This window comes from Sabethes cyaneus, chromosome 2 (genome assembly GCF_943734655.1).
Source record: "Sabethes cyaneus chromosome 2, idSabCyanKW18_F2, whole genome shotgun sequence".
Classification (NCBI taxonomy): Eukaryota; Metazoa; Arthropoda; class Insecta; order Diptera; family Culicidae; genus Sabethes; species Sabethes cyaneus.
In genome coordinates, this window is record NC_071354.1 from 68,243,680 (window position 1) to 68,256,000 (window position 12,321).

The 12,321-nt window shown below is 37.4% G+C and overlaps 1 protein-coding gene across 5 annotated transcripts in view; it reads right to left on the reverse strand.

Moving 5' to 3' along the window:
- The window catches only part of LOC128738839 (SLIT-ROBO Rho GTPase-activating protein 1-like), a 173,156-nt gene that overhangs the window by 60,447 nt on the left and 100,388 nt on the right, over positions 1-12,321 (reverse strand). The window lies entirely within an intron of this gene.

Genomic DNA, 12,321 nt, shown 5'->3' on the forward strand with positions numbered 1-12,321 from the left:
TTTCCAAAGTGAAAAAACCGGGTGCGCTCCGTACTTACTGGACGCAGCAAATATACTACCGAAATAATATGTGATATAAAAATTAAAACAAATTATATGTAACCGTGATTAGTACAACTGATACCCATCTTTACCGTGTGTAATACACTCTTTTAAAATTGTGCCAGATTGTCAAATGTTTTTAAATATTTGGGTCATTCCACGTCAAGTGACCGAGAAAAAGTACAAACTTGTAATCGACCTTCTCTGATTTTTTGGGTCAAAAAGCAAAAATCCCAAGTTTGGTACCGATTGGACTTCTCCCCTTTTATTAGCAAAAGCCTTGTTTTCGTCAAATCCGCTTATTTTCTTTTGCTTATATCTCCGAAAATATTAAGTCTAGAATGACACTATTTTCACATTTTCAAAGAAAATTGCCCAAGGAATTCGAAAAAATAGTATTTTTTAGTACCAAAGCGCAGCCAAATATTTTTTAATTCGATTTGAAAACTAAAATTCTACTTTTCTCTCAATGAATACAATTTGATCTCAAAAATTCCAACTCCATCGTATTCCCCAGATTCTTATTACTCATCGTCACGAGGTATTCCTTGCCGATCCAGAGATACAGCGTTTTGAAGCAAGCAACCCCCAATTTCTCATGTAAACCCAAGAGCAAAATTACTTTTTCATAAAGTATTGAGTCTCTATGCAATGTAAAAATATTTTCCCTTTTGTGAAAGCACGTTTACAGTATATAGTAAAATTTTTCTCAACAGAGTTGCAAGCTTTTCAGTTTAAATTTTGGCATTTGGCAACACTGTTAGGCAAAAGTTGTTTTGCTTTTAGTTTTACATGAGAAATTGGAGGTTACTTGCTTCAAAACGCTGCAACTCTGCATCGGCAAGGAATACCTCGTGACGATGAGTGATTTCTATGCAAAAAAAAACTCCTGTAAAGGGAGGGGGAGTCCAATCGGCACCAAACTTGGGATTTTCGCTTTTTGACCCAAAACGAACAATCTGACCGAATTTGGTAAAAATCCGAGAAGGTCGATTACACGGGTTTCGTATACTTGGCATGGAATGACCCATTTAGATTGTTTTCTGTTGAACGGCCCCATGCAATTAATTTTTTAGTTGTCTTAATAAATACTAGTTTATCGCCCGATTTGACTCGGGGGCCCTCCGCGTCTCAGCCATTTGTACATTTGTAAATCTGTTAGCAAAGCAAAGCCCAGGTGCTACATTCCGTTATCGAAAGGTTGACCTTATGTTTTTATACGACAGACTTCGCGGCCAGCTGTTAGAGTGCAGGGCCAGTTGCTACGATCCTATTGGATATAACCGCCTCTCCCAGTCGGGATTCGAACATACGACGACTGGCTTATTAGGCCAGCATCATACCTCGAGGCCAACAGGGAGGCTCTGTACATCTGTTATTGTAACGAAAATTCTTATAATGCAAAAAACAAAACCCTTTTTTTATTTGAATCTATTTATTCTCTTTGTTAGCTCCACTCCCCCTGTTGTCCCTTAGCTACTGGTAAATCTGTCTTCCTTTTGGTATTCCTTATAAAGCGCGACAAAGCTTTTACGCTTTTGAACCTCCCCCTTGTCAATGGCTACCCTCATTGGCCATTGGTCATTGGCGATTTTTACCACGAAAATATGGCGTCCTATCAGGGACCTGGTTTTGGTTCGAGACCAGGCTCTTATATATGAGTAATTCTCGCTGAAACAGGGCCACTACTGACACGCGGTCTTCAAATATTGGAACTTTTGCGCTTAATTGGTTGAAAATGGTAAAAAAAAACGCTTTTGATACCTCGAAATAGTGCACCCCTCGTACGCCAAGGGGCCCAACAGTTTAAAAAAAAAATGAACTTTGAGCAAACCTTGGGATCTATATTTTATCCAAAAAATCCCCGTTTTCCCCATGATCCCCCAACCGATTTTAATTTCAAGACCACTATCGGAAAGTTGAAAAAAAATTCTATAAGAAACAATCATCAAGTTAGATGTGCGATGGCATGAACTAAATAAAACAATTATTTTCTGTAGCAAGATATTCCATCATAGAAGAGTTGTAAGCCTTGATACAGATAATTAATTGTTTCGTTTATTTAATGCCACTACACATGTAATTTGATGAATATTCCTTATAGCATTTTTTCTCAGCTTTCCGATGGTGGTCTTGAAATTGAAATCGGTCGTGGGGATCATGGGGAAAACGGCGATTTTTTGATAAAATCCAACATGGCGGCCAAATCCAAGATGGCCGCCAATTTTTTTTCACTTCGTTTATAAACTCTATCTCTCCTCTTTACAAAACCGTGTCGTTTGTAGTTTGTTTCATAGCAAATTTTGGAAATATCACAATAATTATATGAAAATTGTGAACCTTGCTGCAAATAACTGGTTGTTTTATTCAGTTAATGCCATTACACACCTAATTTTATGAATGTTTCTTGTAGCATTTTTTCTCAGCTTTCAAATGGTGATCTTACAATGAAAATCGGTAGGGGGGTTCATGGTGAAAACGGCGATTTTTTTATAAAATCCACTATGGCGATCAAATCCAAGAAGACTGTCAAAAAAATTTTGTTCCATTTGAAAGCCCTGTTCTTCTTCTTTACAGAACCGGGTCATTTGTTAGTTGTTTAATGGCAAATTAATGAAATATCACATTATATAGATCCCAAGTTTTGCTCAAAATTCAACTTCTTTTGAAACTGTTGGGCCCCTTGGCGAACAAGGGGTGCACTATTTCGAGGTATCAAAAGTGTAATTCTTATTTTTTAACCATTTTCAACCAATTAAGTGCAAAAGTTCCAATATTTGAAGACCGCGTGTCAGTAGTGGCCCCGTTTCAGCGAGAATTACTCATATTATATAGGAAGCGTTTGGTACGGGAGGTCCACGCTTTCTTCCTTCCCATGACTTTCATCAAGGAGTTGAATGGAATTAGGTATTATTTATGGTTCCATTTGATTCCTTTTAATTCTCCCTGCGGTACATGCCGTGTCGTTGACCTGGCCATTGACAAGAAAAATGATTGATTCATGAAATCGTCGCATTCCAGAATGCTTTTAAGGATTGGGTGTGTTAGTATGAGGTTAGATGTTTAGATTTGAAGAAAAATAATTTTATAGGAATTTCAACGGTATGATGTTTGTTTTCTGCAGTTTTGGTCAAATGATCATTTTACCCTAATTATGGCGATGTTAATATATCTCTGTACACAGACAAAAATAAAGCGGATAAAATGAATAAATTGCCCATTATTTTGCCAAAACTGCTAAAAACAAACGCATCCCGTGAACAAAAACCATTAGAATTCTTATAACAATATCTTTCTTCTGATATCAAAAGATTGAATCTAACTCAAACTCGGCATTTGTCACTGGTTTTATAGAGTCGTTATCTACTGTAGCTAGCACAGCTGCAACTGTCGGTTTCGTAGCTGCATTCAGTATCAAACCTATAAACGACCTCGTAAAATAACAAATGCTTAGAAATGCATATCAATTACATGCGAATTATCTTTTGTGAGCAGTTTGTGTGAGCGATATTGCAAATCATGCTGGTGTACAAAATCAAGCATGTGTAGATATTCACTGCCATGAACTAGACTTACGCAAATCCTTTTAGCTGTGTGAATACAGCACCGCATTGCGCTTCAGTAAGACCTGATATGTAAGACCCCTTTCGTTTAACTAAATCAGGAGACAGTAGTACACTCAAATCTCGTTTTACGTCCGCTATTGGGGGAATGTAAAAAAAATCGGTTGTAAAAAAGAGGACGTTAATTCAAATTTTGGACGTAAAAACGAGGGGACGTTATTTCATATTTTAGACGTATAACGAGAGGACGTTAATTCAAATTTTGGACGTAAAACGAGAGAACGGTAATTCAAATTTTGGACGTCAAACGAGAGGACGTTAAGTCAAGTTTTGGACGTAAAATAAAGAGGACGTTAATTATAATATTGGACGTAAAACGAGAGGACGTTAATTCAAATTTCGGACGTAAAAAGTAGACGTGAAACAAATAATGTAAAATGAATAGACTTAAAAGAGATTCTAGTGTAACATTTCGCCGAATACCATTTTACGGAAACCCAGTTCGCGGTTGACCATAACACGGAGAATACTGTTTCGCAAAAAGTACCAGACAACGTTAAACATTTAAATGGAAAGCCCATTTCACGATAAACCATCTAATGAAATCCACGGCTATCGATAAAGCAAGTGTGATCCGTCCTTACTCGCTATCGCTCTTTCCGACTCAATTGAAAGAAACTACTAGAAATCCGTAAATCTAGGAAAATCCAGTTTTTCGGAATATAGTACTCCGCGATATCGTCTTCGGTGAAATGTTATGCTACCCAGGAAACTACACGTGATATTTCTATATTCGATTTGTAGTCGAAAATGTAATAAATCTTGTTAGGGTTTTCCAACAATATGGGTGCGACTTTTTGGCTGTTTTTACTTGACAGACTTCGCAGCTGGCTGTTAGAGTACAGAACCATTGCAAGGCTAGTGTTAAAACCCTATTTTTTCTAACTGGTGCTCTCAGTTAAGGTTCAAACATGTGATGACCGGTTTCTCAAAACAGTGTCGTCGAGACCTGGGAGCTAGGAGGCGCTATGCCAGTCCGGGAATTGAATAAAAAAAAACGACGAACGATACAAGTTTTGGATTTTTGCAGTAGTTTTCTCTATTAATTATTTTTAGTTTATTCAACCCGATTTGAAACCGGGATGAATTTCTTGTACTAATTTGCTCATATTTGACAGATAAAATGATCACTATTAGACAAGGTTCACACCAAGCAATAGATATTTAAACAATAATCCGTAACCCTTTCAGCATACGAGGTATGAACCAGTGAGTGCATTTAGGTAGGTATTTTTTCGCTCCGCCTAGTGCGCCACCAACAAGCACACGAATGAAAACGCTGCTGCAAGGTTCAAATAGTCGAAATCGTTGGAGCACCAGAAGCTCAGCGAAAGTGGATTGTTCCAGCTCCACTCGAGTCGCTACGTACGTACGTACCTATATGGCATTGTTTGAATCAGCCGAATTCTCGTTTCTGTTTGTTATTTTAATAGCTATCTATGAAAAACGAATGTGTGGGAAATGTGTGCGAAGCCTAAGCTTGCGTTTTACGATTTCCCCGGCACCATCATGGTGGTGAAATGCTGGTGAAAGATTTCGGTGGGATTTCATTCATCGGGTTTGATTACAAACAAACGGCTACAGAGCATGTAAACAAGATATATTATTCAAATGTTATTGTTTTAAAAAAATTCATTTCAACCGATCAGATTCATCAACCCATCGAAAGATCGGCTATCCCGATGGCTCTTACAGAGCCATAAACCTGAGAATACATTACTGTTTTATTCTTTTCGTTGAAGTAATGCATATCCAATCGGTAGTCCCCGGCAGGAATAAAAGTCGGAGCCATCGACTCGTCTATGATGAAGTTTTTCAGTTCAATCAATCCCTGAAAATCCAATTTTCTTTAACACTAGGATTGAAAATTCTAGAAAATGCTTACCCACCCTGTAAGGACATCCGTTACGAATCAGTTCCGGGTGGTTCTTCTCTATAACGCCAATGATGAACATTGCCGTCTGATCCAGCCCAATCCCCCCGGCATGATTGCGATTGTTATAGCGCCGTAAATAACTGCAAACGTCAAAGGTTGTCTCCATCAGCAGTGGCTGATAGGTGACCTGGTATTTGTAGTACATGGCAAAGGTCAGGAACATCTGATCGATCTGATCCACCGTTATCGAAAAGTGCATCTGTGACGGTTGATTTCGAACAAGCTTCAGTCCGCAGGTAACGTTCCAAGCAACCTCGTACGGAAGATTAATACAGATGGCCTTGGTGAAGCGGATTTTAAACTTAGTCGCCTTGCCCTGCTCGGAACACAGAAAACCAACGTTTGAAGTAAATCAAATTCACTGGACTGACACGTCTCTTACCCCGGTGGGAACCTTTGACGACTTGGTCGAAGCCTCTATGCTAAGGATGCACACGGCGAATAGAACAATTGGATAAATTCTAAACAACATCACTTGCTACTGGTCAAACCGAAAATGATCACGTTTGCGGATCGTTCGACCAAACGTCCGTGATGTCATTAAAAAGCCGTAACAGTAATTCAGTAGGATGGTGGTAACCGGAGAGGGGTAATTATACGGCGAAATGGAGCTTTGAGTGCCAGATTGATGAGTTTCGCTTAGTAGCCCAATTTACTAACTAGCATATTTAAAATTTACGGATGCGTAGATCTAATTGATGATGCTGCGTGATCATGTGCTTTGGGACGCATTTTTAGCAGAAGAACGTTATTATCTTGTTCATTTATTTGAGAGTGATTTTAGCTCGTGGTACCAACAATTTATTTGTTTGTGAAATAGCAAAAGTCATGCTGCTCGTGCTGCAACCAGACAAAACTCATAGCGGGAATGAAATTAGAGTAGTGTGAAGTTACAGTACTAAACCGAAACATAGCTGCGATTCCCATGACACATGCCATGCCATTCATAGGGCAAGCAGAGAGCTACAAAGTTGAACGGTAATCCGATGAACCGGGATTTGTGGCGAACAGTTTACATTTTTGGAATGACATTCCAAAAGCTCTGATTACATTTGGATTACACATTCTCTTCCCGTAGTTAAAGCACAGCGAGGGACAACCACTGCTTGTTTCAGTGCATCAACATAGAAAGACGCATCATTTAACTTTGGAAGGATTATGAAACTGACTATCCTGATATCGTTTATTTTACTAAAACTGCTACTGCAGCAGAAAGTTTCATTTTAAGAACTTAGCAGGATTAAAAAAGAATTAAATTGTGGTGAAAGATTTTATAACAGTCCATCATTTTCTTAACCATGTCAACCATCAATTTCGTTACATGAAACAGGTAGAGATCTAAACTAATTAGAGATTTGTTTTGTTCTTGTCGTCTCTTCTTTTCTGAAGTTTTACGGCTCACAATCAAAAAAAGTAAATGTTTCATCATTTTGGGGACACAAAAAACCAATCCTAGGATATAGCTTACCATGTTGTTAAATCCAAAATGGCAGACTACGAAAGAAACACTCATTTTACTGCTAAACGTGTCAAATTGCCAACGATTTCACGCAGTCATAAAGATTGTTTACGTGAGTTAAATTTAAAATGATATAAGAGCAGTGTATTAAACAAAAGGGACGTGAACATGAGCTTGCTTACGGCAGGTTATCTATGAAAAAATGCAGAAACCGATACATTTTACGAGCACTTTTACTGCCACGATAGAAAAAGCTAGGTAACGATTGGAAAAGTGCTGAGTTTAAGTACCGATCGTCTAGCTAGACCGTTACAGTTACGTATCAACAAACTAACATACAATAGATCGTATGCATTTTAGTAAAGAAATAGAAAGTTATAATATAGAAAAATAGAAACCTCTAATACGTCGTCAAATTACAATAAATTATAGCGGAAAATAATTTCACCAAACAAACATCGTAAATACAGTATAACTTAATAACTTAGCAATTACCTATCTGTATCAGTTAATTCATTTAGCAAACATAAACTTTTTTACGTCATCAACACATCAAATGTATTTTCTTTTCTTTGTTTATTTTTGCAATACCGTGTGTTGTAATTCAGGTTGTACGTTGTAATAATGGGTGACACAACTTTGAGCATAAAAGTGAATACCTACTAGCCTACATTTCTATTCTCACTAAACATTCAACATTGGCACAGTCGTTTGAAGCATAAACTGTGACTCTGTTGTTGGGAGACCATGGACCATTTTTTCAGTGTCGCAAATCATGGTCTTTCTTTCTCAAAACCAAAACAATAAGAACCATAAAAGTGCAATAAAAGTGAAATTGGTTGGGTTGGTTGTTGTTTTTCTTTTACAAAACATTGTCGGAGCATGATTTCTTCGCTATAGTTTTTAAAATCTGGATAATCACAAACCCAAGTAACGAACATAGATTTGATCAGTTTTATTTGAATTTTATGAAGGTTTAATTGCGACAATAATCATTACTTATTTTTTATTATGATATTACGCAATACTAGGAAAACAAGCCATATAAAATACTAATAGCTAGCAAATAAAACTGTTCATAAGCCGATATATTCCTGCAATAAAGACACACAGATTTTGCTACGCTTGCTTATGAAGCTTGCTTTGCAACAACGATGGTGTATCAAAACACTGTGACAGCTTGTCAAACTGCAACAAACCTATTAGTTTGATAGTGCTCTTGAAACGATTATATCCTAACCAAACAGATTTATTGCTATATTTTTATAGCGGTATTTTTATAATCGAGGGAGAGATCGTAGAAAAAATCAATGAAATAAAGGTGTTGCTAGAGACTTAGAGACTAAGCGTGTAGGGGAATGAGCGGAAAATTAAGTGAGTGTCATTATAGCAACGCCTGTATAACGTTCCTCTTTACCAAAGCTGAGAAATTCGCGAATCGAACCGAGCCAGTTTGCCAGCCGTAGACAATGACAATCGAAAATAATAGCGGGCCTATGTTACTTCCTTGCAGAACTTCAATGTCAGCCGATCGAAGTTTGAAGCGGTTCGAATCGGGATATAATTAGCTCCCATTATAGCTAGGTTCGATCCAAGAAACTCCCACCTTGGGTTAGGTGGAACGTTAAATAAACTTAATAACCGTTGCTTCAATGATCGTCCCTTACCAAATTTTCCGCTTTTTCCCCTTGTCCCTGTCTGAGGTACTAAATCACTTATATTTCATTACTTTCTTCTACCGTCGATTGTGAAAAACTACCGTTAAAAAAATTATTAATGCCCAAATTTCTAAACCAAATTTATTTATTTGGTTATGATAAAATTTGCGCATTAGAAGTCACGATGGCGAACAGCGGTTAAAGATTTTGCACTAAAAATTCTACAATAACGCCAAATCGTCCAAAAAAAGCAAATGTCTAAGAAAAAGTTGTAGAAAATTGATTTCTGAACATGAAAAAAATATGCACTGAAAAAATATGTTACCAATTTTTCAAAAATTTGAAAATAAAACTTAAAATCAAGATATCAAAAATATACCATTCTTGAAAATTTTTAAATTTTTTTTGGAAAAAATAGAGGAAATTTGCAAGCTTTTAAAAGTTATCCTGAGATGGAGCAACTTTCATGGACGGACTTCATAGAACAACGACTTTCATGATTTTTTTCCAGCTTGGAATTTTTCAAGTAATATATGAATTACAGCAAATAACAATTCTTTATGTCATTTACAACAAAATTGGTCATAATAATTATTTTTCTAAATGCAGCCGTTTTTGAGAGATTCGGAGAAAAAGTTGGATTTATTTTAATTTTTAATGTTAAACACGTCTTTTTCATATGTTACTCCAATTGCTCCACTGTTTCTATAAAATTTCTAATAACTACATTTATTTCCTACAATTTATCCGAATACACCTTATTGATTCAACTTTTCGCTTTTGATTTGTTTGAAAACTGTATTCGAAAAAGCTGGACACGCTGATTAGTTAGTAACTTTTTACCGCATGAGTAAAATTAACAGAAATTTTGACTAAAATAGTTGAAAGTATGTTGTTTATATCGGTAGAGTTTTACTAAAATAGATTAAGAGATTACAGTGATATCTTAGGAACAAGAAAAAGCGCATAAAAAATTGAGCACTTTCTTCGAAAACCAAAATGCTTCAAATCGATAGAGCGGTGGATAATAATCGACTCTATAAATGCCCCATACATAACATTTTCGAATCGGCTGAGGTGCTACAGCCAAAAAAGCAAAATTGGTGCACTGAGTGCAGGACAGCCCTGGTTAGCCCAGGTATCGCTCATTAAATCTCTATAAATTGCAAAACAAATTTTAGAAAATGAACCACATCAAAAAGGGGTGTGCTTTTCTGAAGTCAAAGATTGATATTGATATATTGATCAGCATCCAGATAAGGATCGAAAGGTTGCCGACTCTGCCTTGACATGAGAGTAGTCGTTGGTACGAATCATAGTAGAACTAGGTCACCTAGTATTGGGTGACATTTCAAATCCTTCTTTCATACTGAATTCCGCATAACACCAAGAAAGAAGTGTCTAGCCGGGGATAGTTATATGAATGATACTGGCTCGAGGTGCGTAATAAAGCCTCTTGTCCAAGGGCAGATCAAAACTTGTTCTACTTCCTGGTTCTAGGAACGAAATTGTTGATAAAAAATAGTAAGCAAAAAACAACTGCGCTAAACTCCGCTTTACCGATGATGATGAATAAATAGTTTCCGTTCACTCCGCTCCGATCCACTCAAAAGCGATACAGCAAAAAGAACGAAGCGCGAAATACAGAAAAACACCGGGACAATCTATACCTATAAAAATGAATTTCTGTCTGTCTGTATGACCCTGATAGACTCGGAAACTGCTGAACCGATCGGCGTGAAAACTTGTATCCATGCGTTTTTGGGGCCGAGGAAGATTCTAGTGATGGTTTGAGACCCCTTCCCCCTCTGAAAAGGGGACTCCCATACTAATGAAACACAAATTTCTGCATAACTCGAATAGACGAACTTATCAAGCAAATGGGAACCCAGTTTGACACGTGGAGGTTTTTGGAAGCAGAATTTATTCTATGGCGGTTCGAAACTCCTCCCTTCACTGGAAGGAGAGGCACTCATACAAATAAAACAGAAATTTCTGCATAACTCGAGAACTATTTCAGCAAATGGAACTAAATTTGGCATGTGGAGATTTTTAGGGGCAGGAGTTTCTTTCTATGGCGGTTCGAGACCCATCCCTCCTCTGGGACACTCGCACCAGGTTCAGCTGGTATCGCAAATAGATCAAAATTCACAGTCATAACGTCCATGCAGAAAAAATGTCCTTTGCGTGAAGGGTTTCATGCTTCTTGCTCAATGATAATCAGTCATCTTGGATGATTCAAATTATGACCTTTGAGCCTTGTTCGGCCAGCTTCATACACTGGAGTTAGCTAGGTGGGCTATTTGGAACTGGCAGAATACCTGGTTGAACGGTTTATTTTAGTGCAGCGCTCCTATTGGCTGGATCTGGAATGTTTTCATAGCAGTTTGTTTTACAATGTTTCTTCTTCTAGTTCTGAATAGTTCGTCACGAATCATTTTGTTTCAAAGTAGGTAGTTATTCTTGATGGCACCCACTTATAAATCCGACGTGTTCTGGTTGAAAACTCGCGAAGTCGTCGAAATTGACCTGATCGACCGTGCGCAATGTTCTCAAGCATATCCATGACCGGCATACTAACAATCGATAGGATCATAGCAAGCGTCGTAATGGAACTAAGGATCGGAAGCAGCAACACATTCAAGTTGAGAACGATTTGCCAAAACCAGGGTTGTCAAATTAAAATATCTCCAAAAAATTCAACACCAGCTAAACCACCTTCAGGACAATTCGCCGACTAGAAGGATTTCAACAACGGAACGTACGTAAAGGTGGATTATGGGCTGGACAAAAGGTGTATAAAGTCACAGATCGAGGTGGTGTCACTAGCAAGTTCTAATTCAATTTCTGGCGATAAATTCGCAAGAAAGCTTATGATCTGGCAAGGCATTTACAGCTGCGGACTAAAACTCCAGGTTTTCATGACAAACAACCCAGGTAACCAATAAGCACATAACAGAACAAACGGAGCCACTATTAACACGAGGTCTTCAAATATTAGAACTTTTATACTTGATTGGTTGAAAATTGTTATAAAATGAGAATTACACTTTTAGTACCTTAAAACAGTGGATCCCTCGATCGCCGAGGGGTCCGAAAGCTTAAAAAAATGTGGAATTTTTAGCAAACTTTGAGATCTATATCATGTGATATTTTCTAAATTAGCAATGAAACAACTAACAAATGGCACGGTTCTGTAAAGAAAAAGAATTGAGCTTTGAAATGGAGTAAAAACATTTGTTGGCGGCCATATTGGATTTTATTAAAAGATTATCGCTCTGGACATGAGCCCCGCAACCGATTTTCATTTCAAAACCACCATTGAAAAGCTGAGAAAAAAGCTACAAGAAACATTCAACATTCTAATAACAACAAACTTTCGCAAATCCTAATCCTAATAGATCACTTAAAATATAGGTGTGTTGCTTTTGATTTCGCTGTTATAAAATGAATGAGAGCTGCACTTGTTGTATGGTTCGATTTTTGAGAATAAATGAAGGAAATGACAGGTTCGCGCCCCTCGCCTTCCCAAGCATAAAGCCAATTCTATCTGCATTCAAAAGACCGCATGTCGTGACTTCTTAATTATATCTAGCAACCGAA